The sequence below is a fragment of the Osmia lignaria genome, chromosome 5, assembly GCF_051020975.1.
Source record: "Osmia lignaria lignaria isolate PbOS001 chromosome 5, iyOsmLign1, whole genome shotgun sequence".
Taxonomy (NCBI): domain Eukaryota; kingdom Metazoa; phylum Arthropoda; class Insecta; order Hymenoptera; family Megachilidae; genus Osmia; species Osmia lignaria.
In genome coordinates, this window is record NC_135036.1 from 4,670,416 (window position 1) to 4,696,436 (window position 26,021).

The 26,021-nt window shown below is 35.2% G+C and overlaps 1 protein-coding gene and 1 long non-coding RNA gene across 2 annotated transcripts in view; one reads left to right on the top strand and one right to left on the bottom strand.

Annotated features, from left to right (window-relative positions):
* LOC117607944 (uncharacterized) overlaps positions 1–13,380 on the bottom strand; it is a 59,895-nt gene extending 46,515 nt beyond the window's left edge. Inside the window, exon 1 of the long non-coding RNA XR_004582266.2 lies at positions 13,103–13,380. This is a non-coding gene — a long non-coding RNA (uncharacterized LOC117607944). The remainder of the gene's footprint in view (positions 1–13,102) is intronic.
* stet (stem cell tumor) overlaps positions 1–26,021 on the top strand; it is a 502,203-nt gene that overhangs the window by 80,880 nt on the left and 395,302 nt on the right. The window lies entirely within an intron of this gene.

The following is a 26,021-nucleotide window of genomic DNA, read 5'->3' on the forward strand; positions in this document are numbered from 1 at the left end:
TTCGTTTTTTGCCAATCATTCATTTTACCTCTTGACGCCCTTGGCCACATATGTGGACATTTAGTTTGTATGAAATGATTTCACTTTTAAATTACTATTAACGCTCAGCGGCCACAAATGTGGACGTTATGGTTTTGTGCATCTTTATTGTTTTCCCCATTTTTGATTTTTGAATTCCTATCAATATAAAATGAATATTAAGTCATTTTTTTTTTTTCAAAAAAAAAAAAAATCGTCCCTGAAAAGGTTAAACAGGTTTATTAGCTGTATCTATGTATTTGCAGTTTCGTCGAGTTTCGCGTGACAAAAAGTTCTGGCTGATCCCGATCTAGCGTAATATCGGCTCTCGATGTCGATCAATTGCCACTTTAATGTCTCTAAAATGGCGATCCAGCCGGTTTGATATGAACTGTGTGCCTGGCCAGTGGCCAACACCCTCGATTCGACTGTATTTCTCCAACGATTTCGAGCCTGTAAAACTCTTAAAGCGAGGGCCCTGTAAATTTTCCGTTCCACGCGATATCACTGGCATGTCGTAATTAGGGAATCAGCCGCATGGAATCGTACAGTAGCCAAATCGCCAATAAACTATCGGCTGGCCGCGTTATCGTAATCGCGATTGCGATTACCACAACATCGATGCCAGAATGAACGTCTCGTTTTCAAATTATCCGTACGATCATCTGACTGCAAAAAGTCGGCCTCCATTGCTGTTGGAAAGAAGGCGCCTGATTGTTTGTTCATATTGCTTAATGACTTTATAAATCGCCAATTAATATTTTTAATAAAAACTGGTTAGTTGTTAGGAAAACAACTAGTGTTACTGTAATTAAAGAAACGAAAAGAGAAAATTAAAATTCTCTCTTAATTTCCTTTCGACAACTCATTTGTTTGCCGATTAAAACTTTTTCCTAACTTTTTCCAATTTCACGATACTGGCGTACAGGTTAAACAAAAAAGTAGTTTCTCGATCTAATTGACAGTTGACTGAATTCTGTTCTAAATGTTCATTGGGAAAGAATTCGTTTTACTGTTGAAAAGTCCAAGGGAAAAGCAATTAAAGTCCATTAGGAATTAAAATTGAGATTTCACCATCATGTGTTCATTGGCGTAATTATTATAGTAGAGGTCAGGATTGACCATTTTACTATTAACATTTCTGAAATTTTCAGGTCCCAATATTCAAACATCTCAAAATATCAGAATTCCAGATTATCAAAATTCTATAATACCAGAATTTTGCAATTCTAAAATTCTAAATTTCAAAACAAAATTCCAGAACCTTATAATTCTAAAATCTTAAAACTTTTAAATCTCAAAATAATAGAATTCCAAGATTACAAAATTCCAGAATTGTGAATCTTCAAAATTATAGAATTGAAAAATTCAAAAGTTTTGAGTTCTCAGCTTAAAAAATTTTTAAATATCAAAGTTCTGATATGCTAAAATTAAAAAATTTCAAGATATCAATATTGTGACGTTCAAAGATTTCGAAATTTCAAAATATCAGAATTCCAAAATTCCAGATTATCAAAATTTACAAATTACAAAATTCTGCAATTCTAAGATTTCAAAATACCAAAATTGAATCTTCAAAATTATCGAATTTCAAAATCCTAAAATTTTGAGATTCTAAGTTCAAAAAATGACATAATATAAAAATTTTTAAATTTCAAAATATCAGAATTCTAAAATTCAAAATCCTAAAAATTTCAAAATTCAGACACAACAATTTTCAAAAGAGGATCCAAGTTGCGACAACACGTGTGTTAATCCTTAGAAAGAACTGTGAAGTTAGAGTATAATAAAACGAAAAGATGAACTCAGTTTAGGAAAATTAAAAATCAAAGGAATTTTAAATGCTAAAAGAAGTTATTACATAAGATTATAAATTTTTGAAATGCTTGGCTAACTCCCTTTGCTGTGCATCTTAAAACTTAGTCAATCTGGAAAATCGGTTGAATCTTCTTTAAACGGAAGTGATCACCAAGTGGTCACGACCACGAAAGGTTTACCGTTCTTAAACTACTTCCGCAGTTTCGTGATACTTGGACTTTCGAAGCGGCGGATATTTTGTTCAAGGACACGCGGGAAAAGGGGGAAAATCGCGGTTATGAGGCAGCAATATTCGATATGAAAGTTCAAACATTTAAGAAAACTTTCGATTGCTTTTCAAAATGTTAGTCGAAATTAATTTTTCCATTGGAACTTTGAAAACATGCTTATAATACTCTACAAACTGAATATTTCCCAACGATCAAGTCTTTCGATCTTGCATTATTAATCATTTAAATGAAAGCGAAGATGGCGAAAGTGATAGTATATTTGAAGATTCTCAATAAAATTGATAGGTTATTATATTTATATTTTTCCTATTCTTCAATATTTATTACAATATCATTTTTTTCATTTTTCCAATTTTAAAATCCTACTCTAATTTAAATTCGAACTAATTAAAAATCGTATTACTTTCCTTCTAAATCACTTTTAATATTAACATTGTTAAAATTAAGATTTGACGAATTCCTGCTTCTCCAGTGTCATTTTCCCTAGGGAAACCTAATTTGATCGCAAGTATAGCTACATATGTCCGCATCCTTCGGGATCCTTCGGGATCCTTCTCTTTTTAACGACCTACGTTTTCTAGACAGGCCTGCAAGTCATAAGTTCATTAGGCCTCCGGATCCGAAGGACATGCCGATGCTCTTCAAAGACTGCTAATTGCCACGGGGTGTTAATGACGTTATATAGTGATAAAAGGGTTGAAATTTTGACGGAATCCGCATCCTCTGGTTCTGCAGGTTTAATCCTACGACACAACAGGAACTTCGTTTCCAGGCCTTAGAAGACTTCCGTCAAGCAGTAACTCCTCGGAGTTGAGAGAAAGAGTGAGAGTTCCCCACGCGATATCTTCAGCTTCGAAAGAGACGAGGAGCTTCGTAGCGCTCGGTCTGCCTCGCGAGAAACTTTTTGCGAGGAATCGTATGATGCATACGGACCGATAACGCTGGATGGAGTGCTCGGCTCATACTTTCTGCCCTTTTACGCCGTATCACGAAGAGAAATGTTCGTTTCTTTGCCAAGGCGACGCTACTCGCGACCTCCTTATCGGAGATTCAAAGTATCTTCGCGAGCGTTAAGCTCCTCACCGGAAACGCTTCTATTCATTTCAGTGCGCCTAGAAACGTCTGTAATGCTCGTACGCGGCTACCTTGCCCTATCGATGCGACATTTTAACCTCGTTTTCAATCAGCCTCCGACATTCTTAAATAAATCTATGGAAATCTGTTTTTGACCGAACCTCGTTTTGGGGAACCATTTATTTCTAAACATTTTTTGAATGATAAATATAGACGAAATATAACTTTCGATGGGTGGAATTAATTGGCTCGAAAGACATGCATTTTTGAAATTTAATATTTTTAAGAATTCTGTATGGCTAGCTTAACCATCTGACGGCGGACCATGGAGAGAGTCCTAATTTTAATTCAATTTTGTATTTCATATTATTTTCATTTTCCAGATTATACATTGTACCTTTAAAAATTATAATTCTAATATTCTTTCGTTTATAAATTGTACATTTAACATTAAATTAATATCCTTGTATACGTTTTACAAGTTTCGGTCACGATTGACCCAGGCTTTGTTGTTCAAGAGTTAATCCTTTCAGGACTCTTTTTTTTGGTTTATACGTGCTATATTGTCAATTATAATTATAGTTAATTAATATAATTATTATAATATAGTTAATTATAATATAGTTAATTAATTATAATTATAAATGTATTGAGCGTGTACTACTCATATTTAAACGCAAATTTTGTTATGCAAAATATATTTTTTTAACTTCATTTTAATGACCGGTAGTTAATTAAGAAGGTACGAACACTTTTGTTATCTACTGTAATATTTGAAATGACTGGTTTATATGGGAAGGGATTAGGAAGTGTCAAAAAGCAGGTGTTCGTTGGATCGTTAAAGGAGCTTCACCGCTGTCTCCGTTTCCTCTCGTCATCTTCCGTCCCGCGTAATCGCTTCTTCCGTAATTGTCGTTAATTAAAGGAGTCACCGGAGATTGTATTCCGTTGCCGTTTAATTACGGAAAGGATTCATTAACGAAAAGGTAGGTGTCTAACAGGAACAAAACAAAGTTCACAGGCTTTAGCAAGGTTTGCTGAAACTCTTTTTGATCGTAGTTACTGCAGCATAACTGAAAGGAAAAAGATTAACTACCTCTTTTAATGCATCACATTCAAAAGGAAAAAATAGTACAATACGTTTCTTTCCTCTTCGTTTGTCCCTCTATTTTATTGGTTTTTTATTTTTTCTCATGAATATTTCAAAAGAACAGCAGATATTATAAATTGTTAATGCTCCTTTCTTAGAAAAATTTTTGTCGAAATTGTTAACACACTAAAATTTATGAAATTCTTTTCCATTTCAGTTTAGTAAGCTTTTTTATTAACTTTGCATTTACTTGATCATTATTTTCTTATTTTATTACAATGGAATTATTTAATGCAGGTAAATTTTAAATTTTCATTTTAATGAATTTGTATTGTAATTTCATAAATAAGCTTTGTGTATTACTTACAAATTTTTTATCGACAGTTTGATGACTGTGTTAATTCGAATTTCATGTTCCTTAACTTACCTAAGTTATCATCGTTATTACATTCCAGATTTTGTGAATCCCTATTTTTCTGATGAATTTAAACGGAATGTTGCCATATAACAACATTGAGTTGGAAAGGGTTAAAGTGGTCAAGTGAAATTTGCCCTATATATTGGAAAATTTGATAACTGACCCTAGAGAGCCAGTTATATTATGTTACAGAAAGAGAAAGACTGCAATAAAATTTTGCATTAGAAACAAAAACGATTAGTTAAATCTTTATCGTTTTTCGTTCTAGGTGCTTCATACATTGACGTAATTTAGACCTTAGTACTTTTGGGTGGTCTAGGTTCATTAGAAATTTTAGAATTTTGGAATCCTGAAATTTTATTTTGAAATCATAGAATTTTGGAATAATGAAATTCTGGAATTCTGATATTTTGAAATTTCAGAATTTTAGAATAATGGAATTCAGGAATTCCGAAATTTTAGAATTTTGGAATGGTGGAATTTCAGAGTTCTGATATTTTGAAATTTTAGAATTCTGGAATAATGGAATCCTGGAATTCTAGTATTTAAAAATTTCCGAATTTTAGAATTCTGAAATTTTTAAGATTTGTGAGACGTAGGAAATCTGAAACTTTTCTTATCCTAAAATATTAGAATGATGACAGTGTACCCCTATTTTTGGATAGGGGCCAGTCCAGATTTTTAGACCCACCTTGCCCCTTACCTAGTTACGCCAATGGCCTCGTGTAACAACTACCCCACGTTGCTTCCCTATTTTCTCCACAATTGTATACTTTATCTCCTAATATGCGCGCAATCAGTTGAGGATATCCGAAATTGCCCTGTGCATGGATTTCATTATTCAAACCCTTCGCTTCGCACTCCCCTTATTATACACCCCGAGCCCACCCCTTATTTTCCCGCGGGCGTACAAGCGTCACATATAATTCTGTCTGTGCATAAATCGTCAAAGCGGCGTTTCACGCTGGGGTCGAATTTCGGGTTAGGCCAGTTCCGCTCTAAATACGTCCATGGTTCGGACCTTTTGTGCCACGAGTATTCCTCTCCCCGTGCTTTTCGATATTCAATTCCAATTGTGTTTTATCACCTATCTCTCTCCCTCTCTTCACCTCCCTCCATTCTCTGGCAAGCTTTTTCTTTCCCGCTCACGCTGGCCATCCCGTTTTTTCGGCACCGCGTACAGGATACAACGTGGCCGTTCGTCTATACGAACTCGAGCCCGCATCGCTCCTCTCGACGATGTTGCCCGTCCGGCCGGTCGAAGGTTTATTGCCCGCGCGAACTAAAATCCCCGTGCGAAAATTCCGCTCGGCCGTCGCTTCCGCATCCGCCATGAAATTGAACATAAATTTACAGCGTTCCACGCCCCCTTGTCCTCTGCCGATGTGTCTCCCTACCCCCTTTTGGCCCTTCTACCCCACGCCAGAGGGGATGCTGCATTCCCTCCACTCATCCATTTGATTCGACCGCTAATTTTAAGCGCACCAATCTAGAACCAAGAACCACCGCTTGCCACTCCTGAGCACCGATCTACCCTTGCGATAATCGCGACAGAAACGTGGCTCTCGCTTTTCCTTTTCCATGCTAAGATTAATCTTTCGAAGCTGCTCGCGAGGATACTCCTTTGAACAAGAATATCGAGTCGATTCGAGTTATCTTGAGGAAACGATACACCATTGGTACAAACGCGGGGTGAAAATGATCAACTGTGCTGGTGGGTGTTTCTCAAGTACGTAGCCAGAGGTTAGATGCAACTCGGTGAATTATAATTTCAAAGAGTTGATAGCATTTCTCAATTCCTATTACCTTTATATAGTTGCAAAAGTTAATAATAGAGTACTTGTATTTAACCCTCGCCTCGGATGGCGGACCATGGAGGGAGACCTAATTTTAATTTCATTTCGTATTGCATATTATCTTCATTTTCTAAATTTTCGTTTTAATAACTTTATATATGTTTTGTAAATTCGGGTCTCAATTGACCCAGGCTCCACTGTTCAAGGGTTAAAATAGAAATGGCACCGATTTGCCATTACCAGTCGCCATTACAAAAGAAGAAGAAGAAACTAACATTTTTCATCTGCTTGGTCACTGGAAACGTTATAACCGACCCCATCTGCTAATATTACAATCGATCCCACCCGCGCTTTTGAATTTAAATTATAAATTTTGACGAACGAGACTCTTAAAATTGCTAAGCAACGATCAGCATTACTTTGAAAAAGATCAAATTAAAGATTAAGAAAAAGAACAAGCATATAATTACAAAGGGAGAATTAATATTGCAATTTTAAATCGGTGAGAGAAAGTTACTTTAGGGTATCAAAAATTTATTTTGTTGATTATACACATTTGTTGCGTATCTATATTGCTAAGACACTGACGGGTATATTCGAAATATCATTTTTCACTACATATCCGAAATTTATGTTAATATCTATTTAATATTTTGAAATATTTAACGTGTTACTACCGTACACGGTCTATCCTACTCCCATTGATATAATTCATTCGTTCGATCTTCGTCGACAGAATGAACGACCGAGTTTTCACGTAATACGGATAATGCAGTGGACGTATCGTAAGTAGTCGTTCATCGTGAAACAATGAGTGCTATTCGCAATGGGAGACAAGTAACACTGGTGACCTAAAACCTAGTCAGCAAAATGCAACAAAACGGATGTCTTCGTCCGTATCTACTATCTGTTCGATGTCTGATACTAATCTCGCTGAAAGGTGTAATATGTACGAAAGCATGCTACCAGAAGTTCATTATTTTGTTCTTTATAGGTATAATATATTTTTACATTTACAAATATATTTAAAATCTTCAGTGACATAAACATTAATACAAAAAATTAATTTCTCATTTATCCCTATTACATTGTCTAATACTTCTCAATCTCATAGTGTAAAGATTAACCTTTTAATTGGAAATGACGAGTTAATTCGTCACTGGAAAATGATTTTCCACAGGAATGACGAGTTAACTCGTCATTGGAAAATGCCCCTCCAGAGCGTATGACGAGTTAACTCGTCATTAAGCTTTGACGACGACTCACATAAATTTAAACCCGATGCACTTTTAACCATTTAATTGAAGATGACGAGTTAACTCGTCATTGGAAAATGCCCCTCCAGAACGCATGACGAGTTAACTCGTCATTGAGTTTCGAAAACGACCCACGTAAATTGAAACCCAATGCATTTTTAACCATTTAACTGGAGATGACGAGTTAACTCGTCATTAGAAAATGTTCCTTTAGCGTACGTGACGAATTAATTCGTCATAAAGCTTTGACGACGACTCACGTAAATTGAAACACAATACATTTTTAACCATTTAACTGAAGATGACGAGTTAACTCGTCATTGGAAAATGCCCCTCCAGAACGCATGACGAGTTAACTCGTCATTGAGTTTCGAAGACGACCCACGTAAATTGAAACCCAATGCATTTTTAACCATTTAACTGGAAATGACGAGTTAAAAATGAGTATGTAGTGATAGTATTAGATTTAAATAATAATAAAAAGTACATATTAAGGTGATTCAATGATATATTAAAAAATTAAAAGGAAACCGATCACTGAGTTCAATTTAATGTGATTTCCAATTACCGGAGATCGATATATGGGTCAATATTTGTATTGATTTTATAGTTACCGAATACTCGCAAACATTCAATCAAACCAATTTCACATTGTTAATAGTAATAAGAGTAATAGCGTCGTAAGAAGAATAATTTGAAAATAACATCCATTTCACCTTGTACTTATCCGCTATCAAATTAAAATAAATTTAATTGCGCGTAGACATAATTTATTCGTGCTCGTTAGCTGCAGTACGATATCCGGGACAGTGTCCGGTAACTCAGGCACGGTGAATAGTTCTGCAGTTTACACTGTGTTCGCTAATTACGACAAAATTTGTTTTTACTTCATTTACATTTTTACTTCATATCACTTTAATATTTTATTTTTTATTTGATTTAATAAGTCCCGAACTTATCCAAAAAATTCCCAGAATAAATAAAATATTATGTTGAAATTTCTCAACAGCTTTCATGCCATATACTGAATATCCGATATATGGGTCATTTATCCTAAACAAATCAATATCCACGATGATGTACATTTTGGAGTGACATTCTGCTTAATCGTTCGAGCAAGGAAAGAGAATATTTTCTACATTCTTCAATACCAAATAATTGCCACATTTTCTTTATTAACATCTCTAATTCCTTTATATCGTGTGGCGCATTTTCTACAATACTTAATTTCAAAATAGACCACATGTTTTCATTTGCAGTTTAATCAGTTTAATTCAAAAAAATCCCGGGATAAATAAAAAATTATTTTCTCAACACCTTTCATGCCACGCACTAAATATCCGGTACATACAGTGACTCACGAAATTGATCAAATACTTACCATCGATATACTTTTTATTTAATCAATAATTTAAGTTGTTATCTTTAAGAAGAAAGAAAGAAAGAAAGCTGTATTTCAAGAAAACTAGGAACATTGTTACTATGAGTTCAATTTCGCGAGTCACTGTAGGTCCTCTGCTTTAGCCTGGATCTTACAAATCATGAAAATTAATATTCTGTTCTGTATCTCGGTCCTTTACTCTAGATTCTAGATATAATTCGTAGGAAATGCTGGTATCCATGGATGTGTTAAAATTATAATTACGCGAACTGGTGGCGCGAGTGCGTGGCAGGAGCAACGAGGCAGCAGCGTTATCGCGGCTTCACGGTCTATCGCATTGTCGGTTGCTCGTGACTGTTCGTCTTCATCAGCGGTTTTTCATGGAAAAAAGAGGCGCGCGATATCGCGCGCGGTTTGTCACGCGCACGCGGCTACGCGCACACGGCTACAAGGGAAGTTCACACGCGAAAGAGCGTGACCAGAGCGTTGCCGGAAAAGGAGGCAGGCATGCGTGAGAAATGGCCGCTCGTCGAAGCCGGATCAACCAGCCGATTCGAAACGAAGAGAACAGAATTAACGGTGGCCGATGTCGGCTGCCCGTCGCGAAAACTTTTCGCCTCGTCGAGATCGAGAAACGATAGCCTGTAATTAATAGAACGTTGAAAACTTTTAACGAGAAAATATTGAGGCCTGCGCTCCGCTTCGATTTCCTTCGGCCCCTCACCTCCTGACGCGATAATTGATCGCGGTATTCCTTGCGGCAGCAGTACAAATACTGCTTTTCTTTTCTGCTCTATAATATTCACCAATCATTTTTTTTTAATCGCATACCGAAAGTATGTATTTTTGTTTCTCCCCTTAAAGGTCCCTTAACCCTTTAACTGCGTTCGACGTGTATACACGTCGAACCAAATCTCTATTGCGGTGCGGTTGACGCGTATACTCGTCGTGTGAAATAAAAAATTACCATTGATTATAAAAACTCGAAATTTCAATAAAATGTAACAAGAATATTATTTGGTGGTGTGTTTCCTTTATATTGCCAATAAAACTGTTATGTATTTTTAACCGACTTCGAAAAGGAGGGGGTTACTCAATTCGATCAGTATTTTTTTTTTTTTTTTTTTTACAAAAAGAGTTTGATTATTCTCTTTGTTGTATCGAATATTCTCAGTATAATGCATTACTTGTTACAAACTGAGTTAATTATTTTCCCCAATGCATCTGGTATTCTTCGAACTGTTTTGTATACTATACTGTATATTTTATCTTTTTTCTTTAATTTTTCTTGTTTATGAATTTTATTATTTTTTGATAATTTTTAAGTTTTTAATAATAATAACCTTTTCAACGATGAATTACTAATTTTTTATTGAATAAAAATGTAATCCTTCCCCGTTTTACTTTACTTTCTTCGTAAAATTTATAATAGGATCATTTGCCCTGCGTTCGACGTGTATACTCGTCATTGCTTGATTTTAATTCCTCACTCTGTGGGGGATTTTTAAAACTAAATTCCACAATTATCAGGTTAAAGGGACCCTTAAAGGTCCAGAAGTGTTTCAAGTTTACATACCGTTGGTCCAAGCTATTTTTCATATAAAAAGAAATTATTTACTGAAGATTGTTATATCAAGTATAGAGAGGAAATATTTATTTTTTAGTAAAAATTCATTGATATATTTTCAGAGTATGTAATAAGATAACAAGATGATTTAAGTTTTATATTTTTTCAGACTATGGTACTTTTCGAAGCACTCATGTATCCCTGGCTTGCAGGTGCAAATATGGCAATAAAATTTTGTTTCGCCTCTTCTTCCTGGAACCGAACGTACTGTACAGTAGGGTGGGCCGAAAAAATTCAAATCTTTTTTTATCAAGTCGTAATACCGCGATGCTAGTGTAATTAGTGTTGACCCTTAAGGAGATCTTCTACTTTCTCGAACAGGAAAATTCAGAAATCATTAGGCCAGTGTATCTTTTGGAAAAAGTAAGGCAATCTTCACAGGATTTGTGGATATATTTATTAAAGTTCTAATTAATCTTTACAATTGTTCCAGGTACTATGCTTACTGTTTTTTGCCCATATTTTTTATTCTACCCAAGTTTACTTTTTCAACACAAAATACTTTCTATCTTTTTAATTGAAACATTAAGATTTAATATCATTCTATTTGCTTCACCTCTACAGTTTCTATTCTTCTTTTCGAAACTTCTGTTTCGCAAATACAAATTCAAACCCCGACATGTAAAAACATTTCTATAATTAATATTCATCATCACAAAAGATTTGCTTTTAGAAAATGAAAAGAACATCTGTTAGTGAATCAATGGTGTTATCCTTCGATCAAGTTCATTCGGTTTATATTACAAACCCGACGTCACAAAAGCCTCGTTAAGCGTATCGATTGTCAGAGGGGAAAGAAGCGTGTAAAAAAACAATTCCTCTACAATTTGACTAGCAAGATTCAAGATAAAACGGTTGAGCATGATTCGGTCTGCTCACGGATGTGTCTGCCACCGTATCCGGGGGTTGTAAGTTCACGTATCAGCCGGAATGGCTGGAAGTTTCATGCTACAGCAGCATTACGTGGCACAAAGTCCCGTTCTCGTATTACGAGCCGTGTGAGGCTGAAACGGGGGCGTGGGGCTTATAACAGGGTACGCGTGCCCCATCAGGCCGCACGTCGCACATTGTGTCTTCTTACCGGCCACCTTAGACCCAGTCACGTCGAAGCCGCACTACCGTTCATAAGTATCCGGACATTTGGTAACTTTGAAATAACGATACAGTAGACTCGCGTTATATTGCCGCGTACGGACCTGCAGCCGGCTGCAAGGGCGAAAATTTTTCAAATTTTCAGGTGGAGGAAGAAGAAAAGATTAAAATGCACCATTTTCGTAGGCTGATGGTGGAAGAGTGCCACTAGTCGAAGAGAAGGTACGAATATAAGATAGGGTAGATTTTGCACGATTTGACTAATTGTTGCCGAACGACGGAAGGCATCTTTTTTATGTAGCCAGAAATATTATTGTTCGATAAGGGTATTGTGACACATTAATGTAGGAAATAAAAGAGACACGCATTCCAGAATATTCTGGTACCTGCTGCCGATGGCAGGGGGGTCGCGGGAGGCCCGCGACGCGACCGATCAAAAAATAATCGACGAGCAGTTGACGACGGCAACGCATGGGTAGTAGATGTGCCCTGCGACGAAAATCTACGACGAACCCGCGACGAATCCGCGACGAACCCGCGACGAACCCGTGACGAACCCGTTTCATCCGCAATCTATCTAGTTTTACTGTGTAATCTACGTACATATAATTAATAAAACCTATATTAAAGGGATTTAACTTCTTCGCAAGCAGGTAAAAAAAAGATAAAATAAAATTGTTGCCTGGTAAATCCTTCAGGTCCCGGGAAAATAGCCATCAGATCGAAGTTTGTACCAGAATACCACCCTTCTTCATTGGGATCACGAAGGCACTTCACAATTAAAAATTACGAATTCCCAAAAATTTCGGAGAAATTCACTGTAAACCTTCCACTTGCTCACCTTTACTCCTTCACACCTCTCACCACATTTTTTCACCACTTTCTCCGGAACCAAAAAGTCCTGCCCAATCACAGCACAATTTTTCCTTCCGTTTGCATATTCTTATTAATTTATAAATGCAATGATTATATCACAGTTGTAACAGTTATTCAAAAAGGGACAAATTATCATTAAAAGGAAAAAAGAAAACAGAAAAAAAAAGTTGGGAACCATGGACCTTGAACCGTGGACAGTTAGATTGCGAGTGAATCGTTTTACCCCGGAGCTAAGCATTTATATGTGTTAGTTTGTCATGCTTCTAACTAACTTTAATTGTTAATATCTTTTAAACAATTAGCCGTCTGCCCCCAAAAGGGGGTATAGGCGTGTTCAGAGCGACGAGCTCTACAAGGTGGCAAAGTTTCATTACTAAGTGAGCGTAACACTTGGGTAGTTAGTGTCGAATACGACATTATACTCACATTTAGGATGCGGTTCACTTTCGGTTCCGATATACCAATAATCCATATTTTGAATATCTACTCTTATACGGGTGCACTATCAGAGTATAGAGAGCGATTTCGACTGACTCTTGATCTAAAATCAGCTTGGTTATATTTTACGATAAATATCAATTCGATAGCGGATATCTACAATTTCCTGATAATCGAGTGGAAACCACGAATATGAGATACCACGGTTTTAACTTTGATGCAATATTAACACTTTTAAAACTCATAGCATATCAAATATTACGACGAATAAAATACTCTCCCATAGCAATAGGTATCATTGTTTTGTTTAATCTTTGAACAGCAGAGCCTTGGTCATACGTGTCTCAACTTTAGAAAATGTATACAAGAGTATTAACCTAAGTTTGAATGTATAATTTTTAAACGTGTAGGGAGAGAAAAAGGGCGTTTTGTCTCTGGATCATTTGCCAGACTCGTCAGTAGGGCTGACGACGGACGATCCCTGCCCCAGACGCCTATAACCCCGCTTTTCGGAACTCATATACAGGATGTCCCAGAAAGAGTGTTAGTCCTTTAAAGGGGTGGTAGCTGGGGTGATTCTGAACAACATTTTCCTTTACAAAAATGGTGTTTGAAGCTTCGTTTTTGAATTATTAAAGAAAACCATTGGCCAATCAGAGCACCCATAGCGCGCGGGCTCAGGGGCGAAAGCCTCGACTACGAAAGCTGGGCTTGACCTAAGTCCCCAGCCGTATCTGAGCCTACGCGCAATGCGCGCTCTGATTGGCCAGTGTTTTTCCTTAAAAAATCACCCCAGCTACCACCCCCTTAAAGGACTAACAATCTTTCTGGGACACCCTGTGTTGAATCGCATGGGGGGGGACCGCCAGCGAGAATAGATTCAATCCCGCTGCCACCTGGCGGTCTCCGACCCGAGCTAAGGGCGTCCAAGGAGACTCACCGCTTTTCCCCTTCCACTAAACGCCTACAAATGGAAGGGTCTCATATATTGAAAGAATAATATTTGAAGAAACAGTGTATAATTTAGAAAATGTAATACAAAACTGAATTACAATTGGGGCTCTCTACGTGGTCCGCCATCCGAGGGTTACCAAGCGTTTTAGCTTCTGGCCGTAGTGGAAAGTTTCCACGCGCACTTTTTCAAGTGAAAACTTTGGAATATTTTGTGAGTTTTAAAAAAGCAAAATCAATAAGTTATACTGTAATAATCATAGTATTAGTATACTAAAGGATATTTGAAATATTTGTGTTTTGATTATGATATACAATAACAGGTAGTAAAATGACAAGTTGGTAAAAATATGAGATAATTGATTGGTAGTAATATGAAATAAAATGTGCATATTTTGCGATAAACATTTTCTGAAGATTGTAAATGCCAATTGTGGATTGAATGCTTATCGTGGCACTTATGAGCAAAATAAAATTAACGCTTCGTTTAATTGGTTGTCTTATTATATTTGACGTTCTATTATGTTTAATTTATCATTATTAATATTCTATATTAGTTTCATAATTTTATTTTTCTCAGAAGTAACACTGTCTCATAATACTACCCAAATTTCGATTAATTCGAGTTTGCCATCAATTATAAAAAGTGTTCTGTAAAGTTTATAATATTTATACATCACATTTTGCATGAAATTTCTCAAGTTTCTATGTTCTGTTTATGATCATTCTGAAAATCTCTATATTTTGAGAAATAAAATTGGTATCCCATATTCGTACCCCTTCTATGCTTGAAAATCTATATAAATGACAAATCGTTCACGTAGCAATATAACGAGAGTCTACTGTATATTTAATTCCAGTTTAAAGAAAGGTTTCTGTTTAGAGCACATAAATTATTTATAAACATTAATTTTGTCTATTAATTATATGAAATAATTAATTCGTAGTAGGGTTGAATAAACAGCAAAATTAAAATTTTATATAATTAATATTTTGATTGGATTAATTAAAACTGATCATTATGTTCCATAATATATATTCCATTGATTATGAATGTAAATTTTAATACTTAATTTTCTAATTTTCTATTTACGTTGAAGACTAAATTCTTTAGAAAACAAGCAAGTACCCGAATTCTTTTAGAAAGTGAACCAGGATACATTTTCAAAACTGTTTGCACAAAAGTAACACGTATTCCACGTCTAGGTCGAGTTTATGATAATTTTATACAACTTGTTTTTTACCTTATTTCACCTGCGAAAACTTTCAATGGAAATTAGTTCTACTGGAAAAAAAACTCGTAGTCCCTTGCTTATAATAATACGAGTAAAGTGACGTAAAGTTTCGAATCTTTGGTAGTTACGATAATACTTCTGTGATAGTATAAAGTTTGCAAATGTGAAATGCTTTAAAAGTCTTTAACCTAATTTTTTTTTTCAGAAGAACTTTTTATCGTTAGAAAAAAATGAGAAATAGTCCTCTGAAAACAGAGAAGAAATATGATTGCAAATAAAGTATGGATTATTAAATTTATATGTACAGTCTCATTTATTCACTTAAATATTATACTTATTATTTATTGTACACAGTGTAGGACAACTGTTGCACTCGCCACATTGTAATATTTTGAAATTCTTTTAAAAATTTTTTAATGTCAGAATTCTGAAATGTAGAAAATCTGAAATTTAAAAATTCTGAAATTCAAAAATTTTTAAGATTTGTAATGTTAGGTTTCTGAAATATAGAAAATTTGAAAGTTTAGAATTTTTAAGATTTGTAATAGAATTCTGGAATGTAGAAAATCTGAAATTTTAAAATTTTTAAGATTTGTAATATTAGAATTCTGAAATGCAGAAAATTTAAAATTTTAGAATGTTTAAGATTTGTAATGTAAGAATTCTGGAATGTAGAAAATCTGAAATTTTAGAATTTTTAACATTTGTAATAGAATTCTGGAATGTAGAAAATCTGAAATTTTAAAATTTTTAAGATTTGTAATAGAATTCTGGAATGTAGAAAATCTGAAATTTTTAAATTTTTTAAATTAGTAATATTATAATTCTGGAATGTAGAAAATCTGAAATTTTAGAATTTTTAAGATTTGTAATAGAATTCTGGAATGTAGAAAATCTGAAATTTTAAAATTTTTAAGATTTGTAATAGAATTCTGGAATGTAGAAAATCTGAAATTTTTAAATTTTTTAAATTAGTAATATTATAATTCTGGAATGTAGAAAATCTGAAATTTTAGAATTTTTAAGATTTGTAATAGAATTCTGGAATGTAGAAAATCTGAAATTTTAGAATTTTTAAGATTTGTAATAGAATTCTGGAATGTAGAAAATCTGAAATTTAAAAATTTTTTAAATTTGTAATATTATAATTCTGGATTATAGAAGTAAGATTATAGACCGAGTCCACCCTAGTTACGCGAATGAAATGATCGCACCAGCTGAAACGTTCGCTGTCCGCTTTTCGCCCGCTTGGTCACCGCTTGTAAAACATTTCCAGTCAACCTTCAGTCCATTCGATAATCCGCTTGTCAGTCTGTTCCCCATCCGCTCGCCGTCTGTCCTACAACAACTGTCCGATAATATAATATGTTCCATATCCACTTTCTCAACGCTATTCGCTACCAATACGCTTTGCTGGCTGCAGCTTGTCCGCTTCTCATCTGCCTTTATTTTTTTCAGGAACTCTTGCTCGATTATTCCACGTCTTATATAAAATGTCCCAATAATCATGTTACATTGGAAAAGCAGTTGATTTCACATGAAAAAATAAATCAAAATTATACAGAGTGTTTCTTGCATCTGGATAGACATATATTTCTAAAATGATAGAAGCTAAAAAAAAATTTCATTAGACAGAATTAAATGGTATCGAATGAAGCATGTTCCAATGCATGTGTAGGTTCAAAAATTTCAACGTCATCTTGAACTACATAATTTTCTATACGACAATCGAAGCGTCATTTTATTTTCCATAAAAAAGTATAATGGCATGTGGGTCGAAAATTGATTAGTTCAAAAGATATCTTGGAGAGAGATCACTAGGCTCTTCCTGTCTCTTCCTAAAATATCTTTTGAACTAATCAATTTTCAACCCAAGTATTCTATAATTTTTTGTAGAAAATAACAAGATGCAAAATTCCAAAATAGATTTTTCAAATTAAGAGAGTCTAGTGAAGATAGTCTTGAAATCTTTGACTAATGAAATTTTACTCCACCTTTGTAGTATATTTACGAGTTCATTTTGACTAGATATGATTTGCACGTGTTAGGTTAGGTTAGGTTAGGTTTCGCGGACCAATCAGATTATAGTTAGAAGCAATATGGCGTCATAACCTATAAAATACACTAAAAACGCTCAATTTTAAAACGCATAACTTTTGAACCAAGAGATTCCTAAAGTTAGGAACCACATTTCTGGATTCTACTCATCGAAAACTATTAAATAGCAAACAAGAAGATCAATAATTTTATGTTCTCTAAAGTAAAGTTTAACCAATCTTATTAGGGGATGGTACAGAAAATGACTATAAAAAATTATTTCATAAATTCAGGCGTAATCGAAACGAGTTCTGGCGGAAGAAATGCTTCGAGACGAGGACGAGACCAAGATCGAGGCGCGGGTGTTTCAGGGACACGTTAGCGTGGGTCGGACCGGAACTGGCATGATTCACGTCGCGGAGAAGTCGTGAGACTCGCGGAATACTAGCACCGCTGTGTGGCCGAGTTCGTATCACTTTGTTTGCGCGCTTCTAAACGTTTTTCTACGAGTTAACTAACGGCTCTTTAGTTGCAGCTATCATATTATATTTATTCAAAATAGATACTCGTTTATTTGAATTTCCGTTATTCGGATACTCTCCTACTGCAGTGGGTATACACCAACCAGTGTGACCACGCAACATGCCGCTTTAGGTTATGTTTACACGTGGCAGTAAATCGTGACAATCAATGTCATGACTTTGATCATTGCGCAAATTAGAAATCGCAATGTCATAACAGTGGATTTTGCATGAAAACATGAATTTTATTCAAATTTCATCTAAAACTTACGCTCTTCAAAAAATGTATTCAACAATTAAAATGAAACAGTATTTCAGAGAAAACATTAAAAAGAATTTGGGTGTAAGGACCAAGGTGAAGCTGACCCCCCTAAAAATGTAGACCTTCATCATTCAAAAATTTGAAGATTTCAAAATTCCAGAATTACAAAATTACAAAATTCTGAGACCCTAAGATTCTAAAATATCAGAATCCCAGAGTTTCAAATTTTTTAAATCACAAATTGTCGAAGTTCCATAATTACAAAATGTTAAAGTTTTTAAATCCCAAAATTGCAGAATTCCACAATTCCAGATCCTAAAAATGTCAAAATTCTAAAATGTCTAAAAGATCTGGTTAATCAGAAGATGATCCAAGTTATAGATAGATGGTGCCTCTAGACTAACTTGAACTTGTCCACTGATAAGCAACTACATAAAGGTTCAACAGCTTCTAGATTAATATATTAAGTCATTTACTTCAGGGTAAATATCATAATATTTAAACTGCCAACCTTTTGCAATAAGCCAGGATTACAAAATCATCAGCATTGGCTGCAACAAAAAGTAGGCTATTTATTGATAAAGAATTATACCGAAGTGTCAATCGCTGATTTCGATGAAACTTCAGTATAATGTAGTATTTATAAAAATATTAACTTGGTGAAATTCATTTTAAAGGGTGAAAACAGCCCTCAAAGTTGGGGGTGTTCGACCTATTTTGATGAATATCTCGGAAACTATTAGAGTTACAGCAATGGTGTTCATTGATAAAATTTGAGTTTTCGAATGGCGAATTTAACTGTGCAAATTAATTTGCAAAAAGTCCATTTGTTTAAACAATATGCCAAAAACTAGTACAATTTTGTTAATTTACCTGATTAAATATTGTTAATTTTTCCTCTACATTTGTATGAGATCCATACACAAAATACGGATAAATTGAAATTTGGAGTTTTGCATTATAAAAAAAACTGCTATATCTATTAATTATTAATTATTAATAACTTTTGTAAGATCTCTAATTTTTACTGGTTCGACAGTTCTAGTGATAAGGCATATAAGGAATAAAATGAAATTTCGAATCGCTTAATCAAAGCATCAAAAGTATTCTTATAATTGCAATAATTAAATAAATTTTGTCGAGTTGACCCTACAATACTCAAGGATTGAAGAGTACAAAATCACAAATCTATTGAAGTCAAACAGCAGACGAGCTATTCTGGCTTTGAGCTCACTTAAAACCACGTACATAGATCTAATTATCATTTACCCACGTTATGTAGATGTAATTGTGTCAAAACAGTTGCACATAACAACGAGTGCTGAAGAAACCGCAAAGTCCTACGATCGACGACGAACAGAGCTTACTTTTGAAAAAATCTGTTTCACGGCAGTCGAGCATCGAATCTCGGTATCCAGCATCGTCCTACGTATCTACCTATCTGCCTATAATTCCACTTGAACTTTTTCTCTCGCTGAAACGTATCCGCGAATACGTCTCTCGTTCTCTCTTACATCAGGCTGAAGGAGAAGACAATGGAGCGTGGGTCGAGGCAATGTGTCGAGGCGTAGCCGAGTGTACGTAGGTAGTCTTAGGGTGGTCGTAACTAGCGATGGGCACGTAATACTCGTTTCGGGAAATTTTCAATCAAGTCGACCCTCTCGACAAATATTCTCATCGATTAGTTCGCACACGTTTTTACCATTTTCACCGTTACGTGATTTCTGTTCAGATACTTGTCACCCAGTCTGTAAATAATTTTACTACGCGGCTAATCGGAAATTAAATTAGAAAATAAAATTATTGGTCAAATTTCCAATGATATCTACTTTATTAAAAATAGAGCAGTAGAGGAATAATTAGAGAATAAAATTATTCATAAATACTTTATTATAAATAAAGCATTGAAATATTTTTTCTTGGAAAAAATATTCGTATTTTTTGAAACAATAAATTTTTAGAACTGCTTCATCGTTATATCCTTATTTTATTAAAAAATTGTCTACGTGCTTAGAAAGATGCTGATCAGTTAGTACAAATTTTATGAAATTAAATGGGAGTGTAAGAGCTTCGTATCATAATTGATAGAGTTTGTGAAATATAAAATAGAATATTGACATGAAATAGTAGCACAACATGCCTGTTGGCTTTCTTCGAATTTATTCTTCTCGATAATCTTTCGATCGGTATCCATTATCCCATGTAATTATTAGAAAAAGAATTCAATGTTGTTTACACAAGTGCACCAATTTGTGTAATATTCATTGATTTAATTAATTCTTTTTATTAATTATTCATTTATGTTGAAGAACTGCTTGATTTACTTTGAAATTTATATAAACTAACTAAAATTTCTTAAATTAAACATTGCATTGATATTAATAATAATTTATATATCAGGATGCAATAACTTAAATTCAATAATATAAATTGAATGTCTAATGTTTTCTTAAGGTAGGATATTGAATACATATAGATTATAAATATTTTTTATATTTAATGTAAATCTAATTCTAAATGTCACCAGTGACACCTAACAATGGAAAATTCATTTAGTTAAATAGTTAGGAACTAATAGGAACACATAAACGCCCAATACATCTTCTTTTACTTCGCAATTAATCTTCATTTTCATTGTGAATGTAAGTATCACATGTAATAATATTTGTTTGCATTTTTCAAATTATTTTGAGTTTGAGTTTCGATTCACAGTGCATCTGTAAATTTGTGCTGCTCTGGGAATCGAGCGATATTTTATTATGATATTATTAATTAATTTACTGCTTAGATGATATTCGAGGAGAAAAAATGTTTATTAAATTTATTTACTGTGTGAAGTATCACTTGTAGTGTTATCATTCAAGTACTCCTGTATATCATGGCATTTTACAATTGTGAACAGTATTTTATTATCATATTTTTTTTAAATTCAATAACGTTATAGGAAAGCCTTTCGTCTATTTGTATACTTGATACAAGTACTTACAAAGTACTTCATTTATTATCAGTATCGTAATCGTATCATGATCAATATTGACAATTTCAATGTTTCACATTATATCGCACTCATTCTCTGCTTTTATCTAAGTGATAAGAATTAAAAAGAATGATTGACATATTCACTATTACTGTGGCTACCGGTTGTCGGAGCTTCAAACCTTATCTGAATGGATTACTACGAAAAAAGAAAAAAAAGCAAACCTTGAATATCATTAGTATTTTACTAATAGAGTAAAATTTTTAATGTAAATATTAACCGATCGTGTACTTAACCATTGAACAGCGCAGCTTGGATCAATCGTGACCCAAAGTATATACAAGTATATTAACCTTAAATTAAATGTACCATTTTTAAACGAAAGAATTTCACATATTGAAAGAATAATTTAAAAAAAACAGTGTAAAATTTAGAAAATGAAAATAATGTGAAATACAAAATTAAATTAAAATTGTGTCTCTCTCCATGGTCCGCCGTCAAAGAGTTAAAAATTAGTGTTTTAGCATGTTTGATTACACACGTGGTAATCAACGTGTTAATATCGATTGTAAGGTTTTTGAGCTGAACTTTACTTTGGGGCACACAAAATTATTGACTCTTTTATATATGTTAATAGTATTCTACGAGAAATGTTCAAGAATACAAGTTTTAACTTTAGAAATCGATCCATTAAAAAATTAGGTGTTTGAGGTTAATTTGACGCCATATTGACTTCTATCCATCATTCCTCCAATGATCGAAATCGCTTCCTAGAAGATGCATATAGATGGCGCTGTACGTATTAGGTTAGGTTAGATTAGTTTTTTGACAGCATTTTCATGATCTTCTTCGTGGACCAATCGAATTATCGACAGAAACCAAAATGGCGTCAAACTAACCTCCAAAAATAAAAAAACTCAATAATTTTTTACGCCCCAAATTTAAGTTGAACCGATTTTTGAATTTGTATCCTTTAATAATTTTATCCTTCCTAAACTTTATACACGAAAATCTTACCAAAGACGCTTAAATTGTAGCTTCTAGAACCAGAGATTCTTCTTTACTCTATGAGGAAATCTCTTATTCGAACGAAAAAGCGTTCTTCTACTAATTTTAAAGTATCGGAGGTTTGATTTTGGAGGTAGTGGGAGTAAGAAAGAAGAACCAATAAGAATTCTTCGATATTACTAGGGTTCGGAGGGTCAGGCGTATGATTCAGGGTTGCTGAGTTAAAAATTGAACGGTCCTATGCGTAATTGCCTACAGGGGATAGAACGGCAGGAAACAGAATTTGGCGTCAAATTATCCTAATTTAAACACGAAGTGTAAAATATTTGCTAGCCTACAACGGTATCCAACAAATAGAGGAACGGTTCGTAGCGTGTTGTTCCCATCGCTAGGCAGAACGCGATCTCGTGACGTAAGACGAGGCCCACGGTACTTAATGATCGCTGCCATTGCACGTTAAAACGATTACTTCCGGCGCACGTGGATGTGGAGAACTACACATCGCTGTGTCTAACTGCAACGTGGTTTGGTGATCTTTGTCCAGTACGTACGTGCTTACGAGCCGTCCACAAACGTCCTGTCGTTGTCCCCTCCTCGACGGATACATTTCGGAAGCTAACCTTGTAACGCTAAGAAACGGCTGCCTTTGAGACCAATCTACTGCTGTTTGCCGCAAACCAGGGCCGTTCACGCGACCTACTTTGCCCCTGCCCTTTCCGTCCTCAAGAACTTCTTCGCTCGTTAAACTTCCTTGTCTTTCGAAGCTTTAAACTTACAAGCTTAGGGTTTCGTGAAACGCGACGCCAGCGCCGCGTCGCGTCGCGTCTCGTCGCGTCGGTTCGTGGTATAGATAAGGTGGCGGTCGCATGCGGCATCCTCGTCGCTTGAAATAACTCCTTTCCGCCCAGTTATTCAGAGTACGAAAACTTCTTACGTCTATTTGGAAAGTTTCTTTGTTGAGAAAGTGGCGCTCTGGAATACATTGGGACAGTCGTGTTTTTATTTTGGCGATACCTTCCGTTGAACTCTTTGGTAATTAGCGTGGAATGAAATTCGCTCGAAACTTGTTTAATCTACGGAGGGGATTGAGCTGTACAGTTGTAATGTTTGGAAGGTCGAAACGGAGCGGCTATAAAATTGTTTAAAAAGTAAATAAACAGGGAATTGTTCGATTCCATTACCGCAGATATTCTATCTTGTATTTTCTACACGGTAGTTATTTATATGCAAATTAATACTGAACATTCGTATCGTTGGATTCCGAGTGATGGGAATTGACAACACGTATTTGAAAGAGAAACTCAGAGGTTTATTCATAATGGGGACAACTGCAGGCTAGTATCGACTACAAAATTCAGCTGACGCTCTATGATATTCGTGGTTCTTATAGTGATAAGGACGAGTAATGCGGTTAGGACAACGGGTAGCGAAAAATGATACGAGGGAAGGATATGCGTAAGGGTAATCGAAAATACTTATGATGCGAAGTAGAGATATTGGGTAGTGGGGTATAGTTTTAACCATGCCATCTTCTCCTGGACGAAGAGTACTATGCAGAGATGAGAAGAAGACTAACAAAACGGTACAGGGGCAAAGGGAGCACTTCGCACGCTCCGCTCTGTCCCCACATTTGATCCCCGCGTTTAAAGTTTGCCGCAACGCTGACTGCGTGCCATCTCACTTTGTCACAAGGCGACGCGATTAATATATGACCGCATCGGCCAATGAAGGCCGGTGAAATGTGACTTACCGCCTACGACCAATCGTACCCGCATTTCTTCCGCTCGTCATCTTCTCATCTCTGCACAGTACGTGCCTGTGGCCGATGACCCGAAGTCGTGGTACCGTATGGCCCGTGTGGGGCGAGTGCCATAATTACTCGACGCGTCTGAACCAGCCTTAACACTTGACGGAATGTGCTTCTGGTACATCAACTTCCCAATTAAAAGGTTAATAAAATCAGCTATTATTTTGTACCGCTTACTTTAATAAAGTTTCACCCAGCTGAATGAAATTAATCCCATTAGCTGTTAAACGAACAGATACAACGAGCGTGTGAACGAACGAACGAAATGCAAATTAAGAAAAGGAGAGGACTGGGGGTCCGCGTAAACTTGTGCACCGGTTCTCTCGTATCCTGTTTACCGTTCAGGACGTGAGATTCTACCAAGGTTACAGGTACACAGAGAGAGAGTAGATAGCATCGTCGACGAACTGCTGCATTATAGGTCGTAACGTGTAACGACTTGGATGGTTGGACGGTCGGAATATCGAACTATGTAGTTCAATCTGATAGACACGGTAGAAGGCAAGCGTGCGCGCGCATCTCTATTCCTTCGTATCAACTGACTTCCGTGGATCCTCTGGATATACAGGGTTTAAACACAGCCTAGGATCGTTCGCAGTTTCGTTCCGTTGCGAGATGCTTAGAAACGAGGAGGATAACTCGCGGATACACTCGGACCAAAGTAACGTGGGTGGGTGGGGGTTTGGCGCGTGTATCCGTTATGGTGTACACGTGTAGCCATTACCGAATGGTCGGACGATGAGCACCGACATTCCAACTGCATTCCGTGGCTTGCGGGATTCTGTTTCTACGTTAGATCTTTCTCTCTCCCTCGTTCACCCCGCGATGTTCTGTTTCTCTTCTTTGTTTAACGGCAGTCAGTAATCTCTTGGTCTGACTATCGTTACTTCCGTTGTTGCTGACGAGGAATGTTATGCAGTTAACGCGTTTTATTAATTTTTTTTTTCATTTTGGAAACACGCAAGTGGCTGATTATAGTAAGTGAGCAAAGTTATATTTTGTAAGAACAGATTTTATTTAAGTTGTAAAACGGTAGTAACAGAAGTACAATAGAAGTTAACTATTCTTTTTCTACTGCTGTATTCTATTTTTTAAGAAATTTTCATTTAACTTCTTCTTTTGAAAAATTCTACTTTTTTGTATCACAGAATTAACAAATTAATAATTCAACCCTTTTATTTTAACATTGACAAAGAGAACTACTCAAGTGTTACACTCACTTATTAATGAAACTTTGCCAGCTTGTAGAGCTCGTCAAGCTGAACACGCCTATACCCCGTTTTGTGGGCAGACGGCTAATTGTTTAAAAGATATTAACAATTACAGTTAGTTATTCCTTACATTCTGAAGTATGACAAACTCACACATACAATTCGCAATCTAGAGATCCACGATTCAAATCTTTGGTTCCCAACATCTTTTTTTTTTAAATGATAATTTGTCTCTTTTTGAATAACTATTACATAAAAATTATCATTATAAAAAAAAAAAAAAAAAAAAAAAAACGGTAACCCAGGATTCGAACCGAGGACCTTTAGATTACGAGTCATGTGTTTAATCACGGAGCAGATCCGTGACTTGCAATTTGAACGTCCTCGGTTCAAATCCTTAGTTCACAAAAAAAATTTTTTTTTTTAATGATAATTTTTATGTAATAGTTATTCAAAAAGAGACAAATTATCATTAAAAAAAAAAAAAATTTTGGGAATCAAGGATTTGAACCGTGGATCTCTAGATTGCGAGTTGTATGTGTGAGTCTGTCATACTTTTCAATGTAAGCAGTAACTAACTTTAATTATTAATATCTTTTAAACAATTAGTCGTCTGCCCACAAAACGGGGTATAGGCGTGTTCAGCTCGACGAGCTCTACAAGCTGGCAAAGTTTCATTAATAAGTGAGTGTAACACTTGGGTAGTTCCCCTTGTGAGTCTTTGTCCAATTAAATAATTTAATAGTGATCAAAATACACTTTGTATCAATTATTGTATTACGGTGTAGTAGTTTAAGTAATTAAATAATTAAGGAAAGAATTTAGAACATACACTAACGTGCTAAATACATTTCATGTGTAATAAATTTTAAATAACTGTTGTTGCTTATAAATCATC